At 44.7% G+C, this 19,899-nt stretch overlaps 1 long non-coding RNA gene across 5 annotated transcripts in view; it reads right to left on the minus strand.

The window, feature by feature from the left end:
* Positions 1 to 19,899, minus strand: part of LOC124080737 (uncharacterized) — a 95,945-nt gene that overhangs the window by 64,521 nt on the left and 11,525 nt on the right. The window contains exon 1 of one of the 5 annotated variants that reach the window (XR_009225147.1): positions 3,296 to 3,680. The exons of 3 other annotated variants lie outside the window; for them this stretch is intronic. This is a non-coding gene — a long non-coding RNA (uncharacterized LOC124080737). Of the gene's footprint in view, positions 1 to 3,295; positions 3,681 to 19,899 lie in introns of those variants that run through there. One more of the 5 variants, XR_009225146.1, reaches the window with a different exon arrangement.

Here is a 19,899-nt window from a genome sequence, read left to right on the forward strand (position 1 = left end):
GTGAAGTTAGACGGCATAGGCCTCTGCTCAAGACCATGAGATAGCCTCCTCTTCTGCCCATGGCCAAAGCCCAAGGTCTCACAGTGGGCCACTAGCACCCTGGCACAGTACAGCCCTGGGAAGAGGAGAGTGGCACATGCTACCAAGACTTGGTGCCCTCATGCCCAGATCTACTGGGGACCATGAAGGTCCCTGCAGAAGAGGAAGCAAGGGCACCTGATAAAGGCCAGCCACAGCCACACTCTCTGTTTCTCATAGCATATACACTCTCCCTGATTTGGGAAGCAATGGCATTTCCTTGCCACTCCTCTTTCTGGAGCACATAAGAGTTTTGTGACACCATCCTGAGGAAGCAAAAATCAAGGCAGAGATATTAAAAGTCTAGATGAAAGTATGTGTGTTCCACAACTAAATTCTTGGGAAATTTGGCTTTTCTTCCCTTTCTTTGCTGTTTATCATATTTATTTTATACGTGTATGTGTATGTGTATGTATATACCTACATCTATTACTAAATTTGATAGGCATCAATTTTCAGACTCTGAGCTAAAAAATGATGCACTATCCGAACTGATTTCTAGACATTAAAAAATGTCTGAGGCCTCAGTTCCTGTGTTAAAAAGCAGGAACTCAGGGCTGGGGTTGTAGCTCAGTGGAAGAGTGCTTGCCTAGCATGGGTTCGATTCTCAGCACCACATATAAGTAAATAAAGTTCTATCAACAACTAAACAAATTTTTAAAAAGGAGAGAGAGAAACTCAGAAAATGTGGCATTAAAAAGTGGTTAAAATTTAGGGCTTATATCCCATCTTAGCAGGGGAAGGGGAAGACGACAAAGAACTCTTAAAAGAAATGACTTTTAGGAAAGATAAGCAGTCCCTCTAGAGAACGGACGGGGATAGGATATAGTTTTGTGACAATTAGTATGACTTCTTATCTTGGTGAGATTTCTTCTGTAGCCTCAAGATAGAAGTCAACCTCCCTGGTTGGAACTCCCAAACTCTAGGAAAGACATTTATGACATGTGAATTCTTTTGTGAAGTTTTGCTTTTATGCAGATAAGGAGAATTGAGAAAAAGTTCTCCTCCTTTATTTACTATTTCTCAAATGTCCTCAGATCAAAATAATCCCTATGCCATTGTGGGATATCTTCTATCCCTTATAGGGACAGGACTGGGTAGGACTAACAATGGCAGCTTCAAGCTGGAGGGACCTGCCACTCTCTAGCCACCTATAGCCCACTCTGCCTGGCAAAGCTGAGACATTTGGGGCCCCTGCTCCTTATCAGAGTTCGGAACGAATAACCTGGAGCCATCGCACCTCTCCCCTCCTACCCAGGACAGTGTGGTTGCTACAGGCTACCCCAGGGGGACCTTATTCTAGGGCAACTTAGCTGGAATGGGGGGCTACTATTGGGCTGGGAAGCCTAGGACTGAAGGACTAGCCAGGGATTTAAAAGAAAAAGGAAAAAATAATCATTCTGAGTGGAAAATTTCCATTCAGAGAGGTATCTAGGGACATCTGGGGACAAATGCACAGTAGAAAGCAGGTCTTCATGTGATCATCCTCTCTTCCACAATGGCTCTTCATTCAGAATGGCACAGAAACCCTCATTACACTGAATTCTGTACAACCAGCTTACACATCGCTGACCTCCACAATTTCTAGAACATATGTGTGTCAAATGTTACACTAGGTTGGGATATATGCTCTTTCAGTACAGTCTTTAATCTTCTTAGCTCCTTTACCTTATAAGTGGGGACCATGTTTAAATTATCTGCAATAAAGTCTTTAAGAAAATTCCCTTCCTATAGCCTGTTTTGTTTGTTTGTTTTTTGTTTCTTTGAGAAGCTAGAGTAGAAATGCTTCCCTGCAGGCCTTACACAATCCTGACTATGGACTATTAGGAACTTCATGGATTCTGTCATCATTTGAAGTGTCTATTCTAACACTTGATCTAAACTTTTATGACAACCCATTGAAGCAGGTAGGAGAATTAAGCCCAATTTAGAAATGGGGGAAGTTTACAGATGAACAAACTTAATGAAGGTTGCTTGGCATCTCAGCAGCAGACAGAATCTGGTCTCGGCTTAATTTCTAGGAACCGGTAGTATACAACACTAGTTGTACATCCCTGCTGAATTCCACCTACAGTGAGCAGAAATGGACAAATACCCAAATTTTGAAAAATGACTATTGCAAACATGCCTTGTTTAGAAGATACTTCTTATCAAATGCTAAAGAAGGAATACAAAACTTTGATGTAGTATTTCCAACTCTTGGAATTTACCCCAAGGAAACAAGGACAAAACTCTATGCTTAGTGATGGTAACTGCAAGATTTTTTTTTTTTAAGAGCAGAAATTCTGGATATATATGCGAAGGTTCCACACTGGGGTCATCAAGTACAATTGAGACTATACACTTAACATAATAAATATTCAATACTATATAAGCAAAGCTGGGTAACAAAGGTACAGACCAGGGCAGGGAAAGAATAAGGCCAAAAAAGGTATTCTTTTGCGGGGGTGGGGGGAAGGGTCAATAATGTATGTAAATTATTTTTATTTGGGTATTTAAATTCTTTTTAAAAAATTACAGCTCATGCTTCCTAATGCCCCAAAGTCCCATTCCACATTTCCATATTCGTTTACACACTCTAATCACCAAAATTGAGCCAACATTAAAATTAAAAAATAAATCCTTATCATCAATATACAATATTCGGGGGTAAAACAAGTAGAACAGTAGTTTAGAAAGCACATCTAGGCGCTCCCTCAACCTCTGCGGGGTTGAGTATGGAGTGGAATAAAACCACTCTTTTGTAGGAAAACGTCCACGACTAGCAAGACCAAGCAAATTAAAACTCAGGGCTGCGCGTACATTAGGGATGGGAGATGAGATCCCCTGCTGGCTGGGGACTTGCTTTCTGAAGGGCTCTGCCGCAGGTCCCACAATCAGAAATTGTCTCTCCCAGGCGCCTACAGCTGGCGGGGACCCCGGGGCCATGCGGTAGGTCCCGGTCCCCGCCAGCCCACTCAAGAAGGAAGGAGGGAGAGAGAGAGGGGCTCTCTGGGGGCGCGAGGCTGGAGTCTCCCTCGGTACCCGCGGCCTCCCCCGCGGGTCCCGGACCCTTCAAGCCGCGGCGCTTCCCACCGCGTGCACCTGCCGGTAACGCCAGAGCCCGCCAATCCCCACCGCCACTCGCCGCTGGCTCCCGCCCGCCTGCCTGCCCCCGACCCCAGTCCCACCCCCGGCCCCAGCCCCGGCCCCAGCCCTGGCCCCAGCCCCAACTCACCCTCCGCTGTGGGAGGAAGAAACCGCGGACCCCCGGGCGGCGTCTCTAGGACCAAATCGGTAGCTTCATCCCCAAAACGGCAACCGCCGCGCTTGAGAGGCCCGGATTTCGTGGGGCGGGGCCAGAGGACTCACGTGGCTCGGGCTTGGGGCGTGGCCTACCCGAGGGGAGGAGCGGATCTGAGGGTCCAGTCGGCAGGGGTGGGACCAGGTAGCGGGACTCGCGGGGAAGGAAATGAGAACAAGAGCCGGGACCTCACTCCAGGCGGCGGTGGCGCTCCCAGTGGTCCAGCACCGGGCCTGGGTGATGAGGAGGATCAGCAGGGCCTGGCCAGTGCGGAACCCGCGGGCCTCGCTAACAGGTCAAGGGTCGGGGCGGGGTGCGGCTCCCCCACCGGCCAGCCCAGCTCCTGTCATTCTCTCCAGCCGCGGGTTAAACGTCCCATGGCCCTGGGCTCGGCGGGCATCGGACCCCAGCCGCTGGGGAAACAAGGAGTATGCGGAGCTCATAAAAATTGTAATGCATTCCGCTGTTATATATATATTAAAAAAAAATCGGTGGACAAAGTGGTGCTGCACCGGCCCTTCTATCTGGCGATTGAAGGGTGCCTGTGTCTGACAGGCCATCACCTCATCTGTCCTCTCCTCATGACAACGCAGAGCAGCTGTGACTCCTCACAGCTCCTCCTTTCAAACATCCTCACTGTCGACAAGCGAATTGTTGGATCTCTGGGTTCCATCACCATAAAACATAAAGATTTTCCAATTATTTAGTTGCAAAGTCCTGGAATGGAGGAATGTTTAAATATAGCCAGTTCCACTGAGGCATTATCTACCTTGGACTCCGATGTACCCTTGGACTCCGATGTACCTTTCTTCTACGGGTCCACGTTTGAGGTGATACAAGAGGGCTGGCATTCCTTCCTTCCTTCTTGAGCAAGAGTTTGAATCCTATTCTTCAGCTACCAGTGAGTGAAGGCTAAGCTATGTCAATCAGCCCTTGTTATCCACCAGTTGTCATAGTGCCCAAATCCATTGATGATGAAACTTACAAAGGTAGCTACATTTCGACATGCAGGGTACTTTCCAGTATTCAGCTTTCTCGTTTTTAAAAATCGAATGGTAATTATATGAAATGGTTAGCCACTCACTGGCACAAATGGGGGAAGGTGCAAGGAAGAGGAGGTGATGGTTCATGCTACCTTCAGGGCAGAAAGCATGGCTACATCATTGATACTCAAGTCTAAATGTGACTCATCAAGCAAGAGCCAAAGGAGGCGTTCCCCCTTGCTGTCCATATCTCCATGTAGTATGAAATGTCTTCGTTTTGAAAAAGAAAAAAAAAAAAAAAAACAGCCTCACTTTTTGATAGATCCTCAGAATTTTTTGTGTTGGTTTGGGCAGCTGACCTTTTTGTTTTCCCTTATTTTTATCTCAAGGCTACATATGAAAAAAGAGCCCTTTTCTTCTCAACTAATGGGATGATAAGGAGAATCATCTGGAGATTTCCTTGGTTGTTCTTTAGAAGCAACTTCCACTGCTTATGCTGATCAGCTTCAGGGCTTTCACGGATGGAAACTTGGAAGGGAGTTGTTGTTAGGCTTGATCGTGGGAAACTTGTGAGCCATCAGTTGACACCTGTCTTCTGATGAATACTTGATTTGTGAACCAGAGACAGTAATAGCCTAGTATTTCCAATTTCTTTTTCTTTCTCCTTTGAGACAGCAGTCATCACTGTTTTGACAAGTTTGTAGGTTTTATTTGGGGGGGAGGCAGTGCAGGATATTGAACTCAGGGGCATTCAACCCCTGAGCCACATCCCCAGCCCTATTTTGTATTTCATTTAGAGACAGAATCTTGCTGAGTTGCTTATTGCCTCACTTTTGCTGAGGCTGGCTTTGTACTCATCATTCTCCTGCCTCTGCCTTTCCAGCCAATAGAATTATAGACATGTTTGAGTTTTAATGTTAACTTATAAATAGGAATTAACCAAACCTCAAATCTGTTTTCAAGTTGTAAAAAATAAACTTTGGTCTCAGTGCACTTTCAAAAGGGTTATTTAATAATGTAAATATTATAGTTTCCCCAAACTCAAGAACCCTGTGAAGAACAAGTGCATTGAGTTGGGGTCATAGCTCAGTGGTAGAGTGTTTGCCTAGCATGTGTGAAGCGCTGGGTTCAATTCTCAACACCACATATAAATAAATTAATTAAATAAATAAAGGTCCATTGACAACTAAAAGAAAAAAAAATTTTTAAAAGAACAAGTGTATTGTCACTATAGTTTGAACACTGTTTCTAGCAATACTATTAAGTTACCTCCCTCGGGTGAGGAGAATAAATAACAATGGATATACCCATGAAAAAATACTTGTTAAGCATTAGGTCTGGATGAATGTGGCTTTAAGAACTTTAATGAAAAGGTTGGTGACAGAGTTAGTAAGCAGGCAGATGCCTTATAGGAGCAAATTGCAAGCAAGTGAGAGGGGATCAGTTTGTGTATAACAGTGTATAACATCTCTGTTATAACAGAGATGATAACAGTCATCTCTGTTCATTTGTAGCAAAGGTTGGTTTACAGTTGGGGAATGTTTCCTAAAGCAGGTCCCCCCAAAGACCATTTTCAAAAATATGAAGGACCACAACCCTTTTTCAGCAACACCAAGGATCCTGAGATTTAAGCTAATAATTTTTTGAAAATCAGAAGAATATAATTACTTGGTTATATAAGAAACCTTCTGGTAATTATTTGATTAAAAGTTTTGTTTTTAATATTAAATGGGAAGAAAAGCAGAAATAATAAAATCCATGCCTTTAAATAACTCAAAAATAATATTTTATTGATGAGTTATAATATATAAATTATAATAACTCATGTATTAACATATATGAGTTATAATAATTTATAAATATATTTTATTTCTAAGAAAAACTATGCTATCAAAGCAGAATTTTAAAGTGATTTTTGAGCAAACTTGCAAGGATAATGAAAATCCCATAGAGAGAATTTTAAAATGTTCCTTTGAACTTTGAGGCCTGATTAGAGGTAGGGTCTCATTGCCTTTCTTTTTAAAGATGAAGCCTGGGCTGGGGATGTGGCTCAAGTGGTAGCGCGCTCGCCTGGCGTGCGTGCAGCCCGGGTTCGATCCTCAGCACCACATACAAACAAAGATGTTGTGTCTGCCTAAAAACTAAAATAAATAAATAAATAAATAAAGATGAAGCCTGGTATTTGGACCATGCTCTTGATATATTTGAATGTGACTCTTGGATGTTAATGCACTGTTACATCATTTGGCAAATGTTTCTATAAAGTATGCTTTGCTAAAACCTCACAGTACTGTTAAGGTACAGATTTCCATACTGTGAACCTGTCTCTCTACATATATAGTCTGAGGGGGAAATTATGAACGTATGTAAGTCTGTGTAACACTTTGATATTATTTTTCATGTTCACCAAGTAGTAAGTTCATGTATGTCCTTCAACTGGACTCAGTCACCTTGAGTTGGCTTGTTTGTCAAGCTTGGTTTACTGATTCATTGACAAAAAACAGTCTTGGGCTGGGGATGTGGCTCAAGCGGTAGCACGCTCGCCTGGCATGCGAGCGGCCTGGGTTCGATCCTCAGCACTACATACAAACAAAGATGTTGTGTCCGCTGAAAACTAAAATAAAATAAATATTAAAAATTCTCTCTCTCTCTCTCTCTCTCTCTCTCTCTCTCTCTTTAAAAAAAGAAAAAGAAACAGTCTTGTCAATGTGGCACTGTTCTTGGTGTGTAATATTTGTGTATGGTGTTCTCCCTCTGCCCGAGAGGAGTATAGCACAGATGCTGGTCTTAAATTTCTATAGACAATGGTAATAAAAATCTTAATATGTTAAAAGGCTGAAAAAAATTAAAATAATAAAAACAATAATAGTTGAGTTATAGCTCAGTGGTACAGCACTTGCCTAGCAAGTATGAAGCCCTGGGTTCAATCCCAAGTACTGGGCAGGGATTGGGGGAATGGAAGGAAAAGAATCTTTGCTATAGTTTAATAGAAGTTGTTCATGGTGTAGAGGGACAGAATGATTCTTCTCTTTCAAATGATTGTTGAAATTAAGGAAACAGAGACGTGGATGTCAAACACTAGGACTAGGTTCCGCATCCTCTCTCCTCTCCATTGCAGAAATGACCTCCTAGAGATACCATTGTTTCTCCGAGCTTTCAGTTTCTTCACCTGAAAAATGGTCACTCATGTTGGTGACATGGAAAGTTTGGTCCCAGTGCCTGAAGTAAAGCCAATATTGAGGAGGTTTTGAGAATAATGAAAAAGTTTTATTGCTTTGTTAACAAAGGAGATACAGTGGATTCCTGTCCCAGAGGCTGTGATTCTAACTGCCAGGGGGAGCAACTGGCTTTTAAAAAGGGAATACAAAGACCCTATCAGCACTCGTAATTTATTTGTAGCCTCAAGAGAGAGCTACTTCTCTGACCCACTTGTACCAGCCCCGAAGTCTGGAGCCTTCATTCCTGTGGTCATTGAGCTGAAGAACAAATAACTCTGCCTAGGACAGGAAGAAGGTTAATTTTGCTTCCTTCCCTCATGATTAAAGAAGGGGAGAGGGAGAAGAGGAAGGGAAAAAAATTTACCACCTTTTAAATAAGCTACGAATGGCAAAGCAGCAAAGGTTGTGTTCAAGGCATGGAGTGGCCCCATTACGTCAGCAGCTGTTTAGGGGTTGGGTGAGCAATGACATATACGTGGAGTCCATGGAGTAAGAGGTCACCAGAGGAAGCTGTTTTGCCTCTTCACTCTTGAGTCCCTGGTCATGCGGCCTCCAAGGTGGAGTGGGACTGCAGCTAATCTGGCTGTGGGAGACAGCAGAGGCCAAGACCAGGTCCCCAGTCAGGGGATCCTTGGAAGTTTCTATCATTGGATCCCTTCCTCTATCCTCCAGCTTTTCTCCTTTTCCTTTTTGCCCTTAAATGAAAAGAACTTCAATTTCTTTTGTGATTAAAATATTTACATGCCACCAAAAAAACAAGGAGAAAAAAATATATATCTGCCTTTATATTATGTAGATAATCACCTTTGATATTTTTGACTCCATTTTTCATTTGACAGTTTATTGTGCACCAGATCCCAGGTTGATGAATTTAGGTGGATGTCATTCATCATCATGTGAACTATGGACAAAATAGCCCAGACTGGGAACCAGCAGCCAGGGTCCAAATTCTTTCTCCTGTCTCCCCAGCTGTGTGATCTCAAGCAAGTCCCTTTAGCTCTCTGCACCCATTTCCTCATCTATAAAATGGGAATGCTAACAGCTTCTACCTCATGGGGGTTTGTGGTGACCAGGTGAGTTATTAACCAGCACACAGATGACAACCACTCTCTATTAGCTATACTTGGGAGCTATTGTGGTATGAATGGATCATGGTTCTGTTAAACCAACCCCTAATTATGGGCACTTTTTACTATTGCATACAATCTGTATCTGTACCATTGCCCAATTATTGCCTCATGTCAAATGGCTAGCCGTGTGCTTACTTGAAAGGTGACGCCCTTTCTACATTTTGTTTCCCAGAAGTATGTACTGATTTACGTTCTCACCAGGAAGGTAGAAAAGCATGTGTGTCCCTCACCCTCACCAACACCAGGCAGTATCCATGTTTTAACTTGGCAGAGTGGATGTCAATGTTTCCTGGACTTTAAAAGTCACTTGCCCAAATCAAGCTGCCTGTAGCTGTGCTGGCCATCCTGCTGCTTCAACTCCATCTCTGTTCGTTCACTCTACACATGTTGATTGAGGACTTTCCACATGTCAGGCACAATGCCAAGACCTGGGGCTACAGCAGGAAACATCAAAACGCCTACTTTATAAGGTGGCCACAGTAGATGAGCCATTTCATGTCAAGTGTTCAGCAAGGTCCTGCTTTAATGCCCAGTAATCTACAGTATTTTCAAATGTTTGTTTTCATTTTCTAAATATATTACATAGGTATTATCATCATCACATATGGCATTCATTATCATTACACATATAATAATATATATTACATATTGTCATTACCATTTTTAAGCTATAGACCTTATAAGTCACTTTTCCTCTCTGACCCTCAGTTTCCTCATCTATGAATAGGCTAATGCTCTTACCTCCAGGCACTATTAAGAGTATGGAGTGGAGCCATGTATTCACGGTACCTGGCAACAAACCAAACCACAGTGAAGTTGAGACAGGTCACACACAGCCCCCTGTGGCAGCCTTCTTCTGATAGACTCAGTGAACATCTGGGCTTCGAGCCTTTTGCAGGAATTGTTCTCACTACAGCTATTCTCCTTGCACTGTTGGCCACGCTGTGCAGAACCACAGCAGCAGCCTACCTGCTAGGACTTTGTTTCCATAACTGGAAAGTGACTAGTCAAACGGTGAGGATTCCCCATGCGGCACCCCAATTCAACTCTGTGGGGTCCCTCCCTGCCGGAATCCAGCATCACAGCAAACACTCCCTTCTCCCAAACAATATTTCTCTGGCTTGGTTACTCTAAATCCATAATCTTGAGCTGGAGTCCTTTGGACTTACTGATCTGCTCCTTCACCTGCTCTGCCACTGTCCTAAGTGGAGAGCCCTTTGCTACCACCCTTCAGGCCATTTCTCCTTCCTCCTTCATTGGAAGTTACTCCCAGAGAAGCCAAAGAATGAAGCCTTGACTTTGCTTCTTAGGGCCTCCAAGGAGTAGATTCGATGTACCTCCTTCAGAGAATTTCACTACTCACTCATATTTTGTTTTTGCTTGAGATAGTAGCAAAGAGTGTAAGGGTCCGGCGAAGCGTCGGAGAAAGAGACCACCAAGAGACCACTCATGCAATTGGCAGAAGGGGATTTTTTGATCCAGCATGCTGGGGCTCCGTGCCCACTCAAGAAAGGAGAGCAGCCCAGAGCCCAGAGCAGGGGCTGAGCACTGCTTAAGTACACTTCTTGGGGAGGGCGGGACTTTACATACATCACAGTCTCCTTTAACAAATCATCATACACCACGGGAAAATCAAACAACAATTCTGAGACATGATTAGTTCATTCATTGGTGGGAACAGGTCGGGCAGGGGTGATAGGTCAGTTCTAAAGCGGGGTACACATTCAAACTGATTGGTCCAGGCCCTGCGATGCCTACGTGCAAGGCCACACAGGGCCCTTAAGTTATTAAACAACCAGGCGATCAGGGGGAATATCTACTGGGCAGTTCGAGTATTGTCTTAACAGCTACAGGAATTTCAGGTTTTGCATGTAGCATAGGAACTTAACAATACCTGGTCCTTTACATTTTAACTCAGGCCTTGCAGCTTAGAAACTTTACAATGCCCGGTCTTTTACACTTTAACTTCAATTTCTTTTACCCTTACAAGAGAAAGATTTTTCCCCATTCCCATTCTATCAAAAGTGTTTGTATTAATCAGGAATATTGCAATGAAACAAAATTTAGTTTAAAAAAGAGTTGTCAGGGGGAGGTTGCTTCATTTTTATAGCAAAGAAGGCCAGAAGACAGTTTTAGGTGTGGCTATATCCAGCACTCAATTATCCCCAGGGTTTTATGTTTCTCTGCAAGTTCTATCTGCTTTTTTCTTGTTGTGGTTTTATCCTCAGCCAAGCTCTACCCAGAATAGATGAAAGACTTTAAGAATCAACACTAAGGTTTACTGCATGCACACTAAATAGTTCATAATATTTAAAAAAAAAAAAAACAGAAAATAACAAGTGTTTTTAGGATATGGAGAAACCGGAACACTTAACATTGCTGATGGGAATGTAAAAGTGGTGCATTCACTGTGGGAGACAATCAGTGTTTTCATCATCGTTTCCATTGCTGCAACCTGACAAGAACAATTTTAGAGAAGGAAAAGCTTATTTGGGGCTCATGGATTCAGACAATAGACAGCCAGCTCCATTCTTTGTGGCTTGAGGTGAGGCAGAACCTCATGGCAGAAGAGGGCGGTGAGGAAAGCAGCTCAGACATGATAATCAGGAAGCAGAGAGTGAACTCCACTCAATGAGGACAAAATATAGACCCCAAGGCATGCCTCCAGGGACGCACCCTATGTGTCTCACCCTCCAGACACACCCTGTGTGTGTACAGTTATCACCCAGTTTATCCATATCAGAGAATTAACGCACTGATGAGGTTAAAGCTCTCACAACCCAATTATTTTACCATTAAACTGTCACATCTCGCGACTAAACCAGTCAGGGTCACTCCAAGTGAATTTGGGGAATAAATAAAGACACAGACACAGAAAGTACCTTTTCTTTGGGTTCAGTGACCGCTTCTCAGCTGCAGCTCCCACAAGGGGGGCAAGGCAGGCAAGAAAGATAGAGAGGAGCACGTGCTGAACCCTTTTATTGGGGAGAAGCTGTTCAAATGAGGCAAGGGGTAGGATTACAAAGGAACAGGTGAGTGTAGCTCAACCCCCTTGGGTGACACCTACACCTGGAGCCACAACTTGCTACCTGAGCTGGGACAATGCCCAACTCACTACAAAATGTAGTAATTAGCCAAAGCCCTGGGACATCAGCACTTGAAGACGAGTTCATCCAGGTCAGGTCCCAACACTAAACTGTCTTGCATTGTCTGCACACATGAACTTTCAGGGGACACCTAATATTGAAACCACAACAGTTGGGGAGTTTCTTGAAAAATCAGACATAGAGTTAGCACATAACTCATCCACTCCACTCCTAGTTACATGCCTCAAAGGAGTGAAAACATAAATCAATATGTGTAAATGAATGTAGATAGCAGAATTATTCACCCAAATGTCCATTAACCAATGAATGAATACACAAAATGTGGTCTGTCCACACAATGGAAAATTATTCATCCATGAAAAGAAATAAAACACTAATTTATTGTACAATAAAAGAACCTCAGAAACATAATGCTAAGTGAAAGAAATCACTCAGGGCAGGTCATATATGAAATGTCCAGAATAGGGAAATACATTTACACACAGAGTGGTTTGGGAGTGAGTCCTGCTCCTTTGTTTAGTGAGATTTTATAGGTTTTGGGGGATACTCTATGTGTCACAACATCAAACAGCAAATCATTTCACACAGAGGGAAAGTCAAACAACAGCTCTTAACATTGATTAGCACATTCACTTGTAGGAACAAGTTGGGTAGGGGTGATTGGCTAGTTCAAGAGGAGGATTCCTTTGAACTGATTGGTTTAGGCCATGAGGAGTGTATGGTTTCTCAACATGTTATCAACCACCATAAACTACTGTGGGGGTCATCTGGCATCCTAGGTATTTTCCCTGTCTCATGCTGACTGGAGGTTGCTAGGGGGTTGCTATGGGTCCTCACCTAGCCTAACTGAGTCAGAGACACCTGGCGCCACAGATCTCTCCTGTTACTTGCAGATAAACAACTCAGCAGGGTGACTATCTGCCTAGGAGTGCTCTGTGGGTTTTTCCAAGGACAAGGATCACGCCCCCATCCTTTGGACAGGTTTTGCTCTGAGGTAGAGACTGGTTTCTCAAAAATGGAGTCACATCAGTTTCTCAGCATGGTCAACCACAAGACTGGGCTGGCAGGTTGGATTCAGCCTGGCATCCCAGTGTCATCTCCCGCCATGGGGTAGAAGCCTGTGACACAGGGTCTATAGGAGATCTGGGGAGCAATTGGACACAAGAGGTACAAACAGCCTGAGTATCTGTCAGGAAAGGCCTGGGGCTTGCTGCCGGCTGCCAGGAACTGTCTTCACATGCTCTGCACAGGATGTAATTGAAGAGTTGCTCAATAGGAGGAGCATCAGCTCCATATCCTGAATGAGGAACTAGGGCCAGAAACCACCAGCAGGCACCAGCTCAGCTTCAGGGTGAGTGGGCATAGAGGGGACTCCACAGACAGAGAAGGACCTAGAGCCCAGAAATACTTCACTGCAATACCTTGACCTGTCCACACGTTGATGGGAACATTAGAAAATAATATTGACATATTTCACTTCACTTCCTGTGATAATTTTGCATTCTGACATTCAGCTTATTAAAACTGGATCCAAGTGTCCATGGAGCATTTACCTGACTGTCCTTCTGTAAATGCTCCATGGCACTTGTAAAGTGAGCTTACTGTGCTGACACCCCACATGATTTCTTTGCCAAATATCAATCTGCCTGCAGCCCTGCTGAGCCTGAGGGGACAGGAAATGTCGCATTCTTTAACAAACTGAGGCAGGGGGCAGAAGGTCCAGCAGTCAGTGTAGGAGTGTATGGTTTCTCAACATGTTATGATGGGGGCTGAGAAGTTGAGGGTTGGTTATCAAAGAAACCAGTATAGCACCTCCTGCCCAAGGAGTTGCTAAGGATTACCTCCTGGGCTGCTCCTTCCTGCCCTTAGGCACATACAAGGAGAATAAAGAGAAGGGTGTGCATTCTAGGGTCTATAAAAGAGCAAGAAACACCTACTCCCAGGGACACCCAGCCCTGGGACCCCTTATCTTTGGAGAAACCTGTTATCTCTGTATCTATCTTTTTCTTAAATGAAACTTGCTTTCTATGCTTGCTTCAATGTTTCTCGGGTGTTTAATTCTCAGCACCAGGGGAACGAGAATCTCTTCCTGATCTCCAAGACTAGTATCATTTCCATGACCACCAGGTCTCACATCATCAGAATTATTAGGGCTGTGTTTTGTGAAAACATCAGGAGTCTCTTGTCACCCTGTGCATTTCTCTGCTACTGCCATCTCAATGAACAAACCCAGAGATCCAAAGGCAGGAGCTGGGTCTGTGCCACAGTCCAGATAAAGACGGTCACCACAGCATTCAGTCTTTCAGGTCTGGAGGACCTGGACTTCATTTCCCTGCTACAGTCCTTTTAGCAGCACCACAGGAAAAAATGGCCTGGATGTCCTCATTCAGGGACCCTCCCCCCCAGGATAAAACCTGTTTATCACCAGAGTGTGATGTTCTGTCAGGACTCATGGGATAGTGCTCCTAATGCAGGAGTCACCACCTCTTTTCAGCTAACAGAAAGGCCTGAAATGCTACTATATCTAAACTATTCCCTCTGCAATTCCACTTTGAACTCTGAGAACCACTGTTGGGATGGGGGTCTCTTGTCCTCCTCTGGTGCAAGCCACATAGGGCTATGGAGTTTGGTTTGAGCTCCTGGCCCCCAACCCTGTTAGTGGGTCACATTTTACCCAATGACTCTGTCTCCCCACTGTCTGGCCCCAGGAGGGAGAGTTGTCCATAGAGGTGGATGATCCCCCCTACTCTGTGTGATACAGGCAGGCATAATGAAGAACCTGGAGGAGGCCCTGATGCCACCCTGCCTAGCACCCTTCATTCACCAGAATCTACTGGATCTTCAGGTCCACACAACAGATTTTCATGTTCACCTGGAGGTTAGCCCCACCTTCCAGGCACAGTGTGACACGGTTCTGGGAATGTCCCTGCACCTCTCTAATCCTCAGTCTGCTCTCTGAACATGGGGTGCCTAGATGGTCAATTCTCAGGGTTGTTGAGGATTCAGTGTGATTTCCATGGAAAGTGCTTACCAGGACTGATCCCATGGGAAGATCTGCTGGAGGGGCTGTGCCTATTCCTATTATTGTCCTCTGCCATCAGGGAAGCTTTTCCCTTACCCCTCACTGACCCCCTTATTCGGTTAAGCTGCTTTCTTCATTGTAAAGAACATTCGAGGTTCACTCTATGGGCTTCTCAGTGTACCCCAAACTGGATTCCCTGGGGTCTGGCAGAGGGATTCAGGACCACTCAAGACATCTCAGAAGTAGGTGATGGCATTCCAACCTTTAACGAATACACATGAAGCCACACTATGGGCAGACACAGGGAGCAACTCCTGCCCTCTTGGACTAGACCAGGTCACACTAGATACCAGGGCACATGATTTCAACATTATAGGAGCCATAACATCTTCTGGCCTCCTCTAGATATGCATGAATATCAGTGGGACAAGCTGACCCAGATGAGGTAAAGAGAACTAGGCGGCATGTCAGTATGTCAGCTAATGGCCTGGGGAAGGCTGGGCAGGACAGACCCCCATTGTTCCCTCATTTATCAGATATTTATGGGGCACCAGCCCTGAGTCAGTGAGTGCAATGCACGCAGCGGACACCACCTCACTCTCATCATTGGATTGAGGGTGGGGCTGTCGGGGAGGGAGAAGAGGGATAGTAGTGTCAAGGTTCTCTGAAAAAGGGTCAGGTGGTCACAGTGTTGATCAAGGACTCTCCCAGTGGGGTTTCTGTCAGTCCATCCTTGGTTACAAGAGCTGTCTGTCACACTGGGGTGGACACAGGGTGGGGCTGGCCTCTAGAAGGCTCGGGCCAGAGGACCAGAGGTGCAGCCATGCAGGGTTGCCTGGGAGGGCAGTGTGGAGGAAAGGCCGGGCCTCTCATGCTGCTGCCACCCACGTTCCCCTAGGCTCATGTCCACACAACAGGACATCAACCAGCTCAACATGCCAGGCCCACCTGTGGGACTCAAAACCACCTTCTCCTGGAACTCCTGGAGCACCCAGAGTCCACTGAGGCAGATTCTGAAGATGATAGGACTGGGGTGGGGGCCTGTGAGCATGTGGGGAGGAGTTGGGGCTGGACACACAGAACAGAGCTTCTAGAAGCTGCAGTGGGGGAGGAACAATGAGAAACGGGGCAATCAGTGGTTGATACAGTCTGGGAACACTTCCTCATGCTGAGTTTTTGTGTGGAGTTCTCTCTGAAAGTCAGTGGACAGTATCTTGTGCCTGGAACGAACATGGACATTTGTGATCTTGTCTCCTCTTGCAGTTGCAGGGCCACCTCCAGCAGTTGTGGAAGTTCCAACAGTGGCTCCATCACCACCTTAAACACCAGAGGGAGAGTCTCTGCCAGAAACCCCTCCACCACCAGCTCCAGGTCTGAGCTCCCAGAGGATCCACAGCCAGGGCCAGCTCCTGAGCTCCACCTTGACCTGCTATGCCCAGAGCAGCCTTCACCTCCCTTACCCATTTCACTTATTTTCCTACTCATTTTAGTTGTTTATTTTTTATTTGCTTATGATTAATTTTAAATAAAATTGAGTGGTTTACTCATTTTGAAATGTTCAGTTCAGTGCAATTGAGTGCATGTTCAACGTTGTGCAGCCATCCCCACTGTCTAGTCCCAGAACAGTCTCCTCATCTATCCCTCCCCATTCTCCTGATAGACCCCAGCAACCACTCATCATTCTATCCATGTGGTTTGCAGATCTGAGATCAACAGATATTTGCTGGGCAGCTGCTCTCTGCCACATTATAGGGAAGGAGGCAGATGCAGGGTACTGTGCCATGTCACTTCTCACCCCTCCACCACATCAGAGACTCCTGGCCTCTACCTGATGCTCCTGCCAGCCTTACTCACTTGCAGGTTGGCCTTTAAGTGCCCTTGCCTCCCATTTCAATCAAGGTAAGACACATTGTCTCCATCATGGCCCGTGAGTTCCTGAGGATGTGTTCTGACCTTCCCCTCCTCCACCTGGATCAGCCTGCAGCATATGTCCACTCAGGTGGCTCGGCTCACATGACACCACCGGGATCACTGTTTCATTTTTCTCTAGAGCATCTTTATCCCTTTGAGGTGCTATTTATCTACAGTGATGTGTCACATGACAAGAGTACATAGGAGGGGCTGGGGTTGTGGCTCAGTGGCAGAGCACTTGCCTAGCACGTGTGAGGCCCTGGGTTCCATTCAGTACCACATAAAAGTAAAGGTATTGTGTCCAACTACAACTAAAAGATAAATATTAAATTTTAAAGAAAGAGTACATAGGGTGGTGGTTCCACAATTTTATAACGGGATTGATAAATTCCTACCACCTGGTGAAAATGTGGCAGTTGTAATAATCTGGTGCAACACCCTGCTCAACTGTCTGCTGGTGTAAACAAACCCATTGCACTGCAGTTTTTAAAGCTGCAAGACATACAACTATATGCAGTGCCTAATATTTGGTGATGGTAATGAATGGCTATGTTACTGCTGCATGTATTTTACTATACTATACTTTTCTTAGCATTCTTTTTTTAACCTTTATTGTACTCATTTATTTTTATGTGATGCTGAGGATCGAACTCAGTGCCTCCCATGTGCAAGGCAAGCGCTCTACCAATGAGCCACAACCCCAGCCCCATGATACGATAATCATTATTTTGGAGTATATTTCTTCCACTTATTAATAAATAAAAACTTTCCTGTAAAGAGTGTTCTGTTTGATGATGGCAGCTGCTTCATATGTCATGTGTTTACCATGTCTTTTGATTACATCATTTCTTTTTTCCTGTGGACTTAATCTTTGTTGCTTTGCTCATTGTGGCTCTGGGAGCAGAAGGCCATATCATGTACAGACCACACGGTGCAGGCATGTAGTGGAAAAAGATCATCAAGTTTGTGTAAGTGTATTCTATGATAATCTCATGATGATGAAATTGCCTAAGGTCACATCTCAGAACTCATCTTGTTATTAAATGATATAACTCTACTTATTTTATTTGCTCCCTGGCTTCCAAACAGGCTTCCCCTGGCCAGTCCCCACCAGCTGGAATATGATTTGTTCACTGATGGAATTCCCAGCACCTGGATTCAGGTCTGGCACATAGCAGGTACTCAATAAACATTTATTTTGAATGGTGCAATAAACAAAAAACTGAAAATGAAAGTTGTCGTAATGGGGGTATGTGTGGGATGTTAGAGGAGCTCAGAAGAGGGTCCTATGAGAAGCACATCTGAGGTGAGTGGGAGGTATAAAGGCAAGGGACAGCAAGGGACCTTGAAATAGAAAGCAAAAAGCACAGAGGCAGGAAATAGAAAAGGGGGTCAGCCATCATTTGCCACTTGGGATCAATTTCTCTTCATTCTGTTTAGAGAGCGGAAGGGAGGAGAGACCCATAGACTTGGAGAAGGTAGGACTACTTGGTAGGCAGACACAGGAAGGCAGCCCAGGCCTCATTCCTGATCTGAGGCAGCCAGGCCAGCTTGCGGGAGCTGCAAGAGTCTGACAAAGGACTCAGGTCACTGGCAGGAGAATCAGTAGTCAAAAGGGGGATTCAGGTTCCAAGGCTGAACAGACAGTCCCAACTTATGACAATCCCACTTAGGGTCGTATGAGAGTGATACACATATTCAGAATAAACTGTGCTTCAAATTTCCAATTTAGATCTTGTCCTGGACTGGTGAAATGTGGTGAGGTAGTTGCTCTCTCCATGTTGGGCTGTGCCAGTGAGCAGCATCCCAGGCAGCCTGTGATCCTTCACTCCGCAGTGTGCTGTGTTGCTGAGCTGGGATGTTTGAGGGATTAGGGGTGTTCAATGAATTTTTGACTCAGAATGTTTTCCTTTCATTGTTTTTTTTTTTTTCTTTTGAGCTAGGGATGGGACCCAGGGCCTCGCAAATGCTAGGCAAGAGCCCTGCAGCTGAGCCACACACTGACTTGTGACATTTCCAGTATATGCTGGATGTAACCTGCCATAAACTGAGAAGCATCCATAAGAGGTGAGCCTTGGAGAGAGTTAGAAAAGCCCCTTGGAATTAGAATAGATAAGTACAGCTTGTGTTGAGATCCTGAGATTCCCTCCAGAAATTGGAAGCTGTCAGGAGGATAAAACATGCCACAGCCACGCAATGGGTTAATATTCAGCCATTTGGGCTGGGGAGGTGGCTCAAGCGGTAACGCGCTCGCCTGGCATGCGCGGGGCGCTGGGTTCGATCCTCAGCACCACATCAAAATAAAGTAAAGATGTTGTGTCCACCGAAAACTAAAAAATAAATATTAAAAAAAAATATTCAGCCATTAAAGGAAGGACAGACTGACACACACTCCAACATGAATGAAATGGGAAAACAAGATGCTGAGTGAAAGAAACCAGACACACATTCACATATTGAATGATCCCACTTGTAAGCAATGTCCAAATTCATAGGGATGGAAAATAGATTAGTGGTTTCCAAACCCTGGAGAGGCATGAGAGGCAAGGAATGGGGAGTGAGCGCTAATGGGTTTGGGGCTTCTTTAAGGGGAGATAAAAATATTGAAAAAGAAGATCATGATGGGGGTTGAACAAAAATTTTTAAAAATTGAATTATTCACTTCAAACGGGTGAATTCTATGGCATGTGAATTATATGCTCCTGAAGCTTTTTAAATTTCTAACAAGTGTTATTATATTATTTTCCTTTCAGAATTCTGGGGATGGAACCCAGGGCTTTGCATATGTTAGGCAAGTGCTCAACCACTGAGCAACACCCCCAGCCCAGTTATTTTAATATGCCATACTATTTTGTAATTGATGTAGATGCTCTTCCCGCAAGCATCACCCCCAACACCTTCTATGCAAGCAGCAATAGTGACTTCCTTCCAGAGAAGACAGTATGGATGGGGGAAGGGAGAGTAAGGAGAAACTGGACACACATGACCTCATGCAGGGATCAGGGTCAACATTAAGGTGATGTGTCACGGGGCTCCTATATGTCCTCCATGTGACGGGAGAAGCGCATATCCCCTCTGTGGTCTTCCTTCTCAAGACCCCTTACCCCAGACCAATAATGACAAAAATATCAGACAAATTCAACTGAGAGCCACTCTATGAAATACCT

This window comes from Marmota monax, unplaced genomic scaffold, assembly GCF_021218885.2.
Source record: "Marmota monax isolate L192 unplaced genomic scaffold, Marmota_monax_Labrador192_F-V1.1 WCK01_AAM20220418_F8-fsc01106, whole genome shotgun sequence".
NCBI classification, from domain to species: Eukaryota; Metazoa; Chordata; class Mammalia; order Rodentia; family Sciuridae; genus Marmota; species Marmota monax.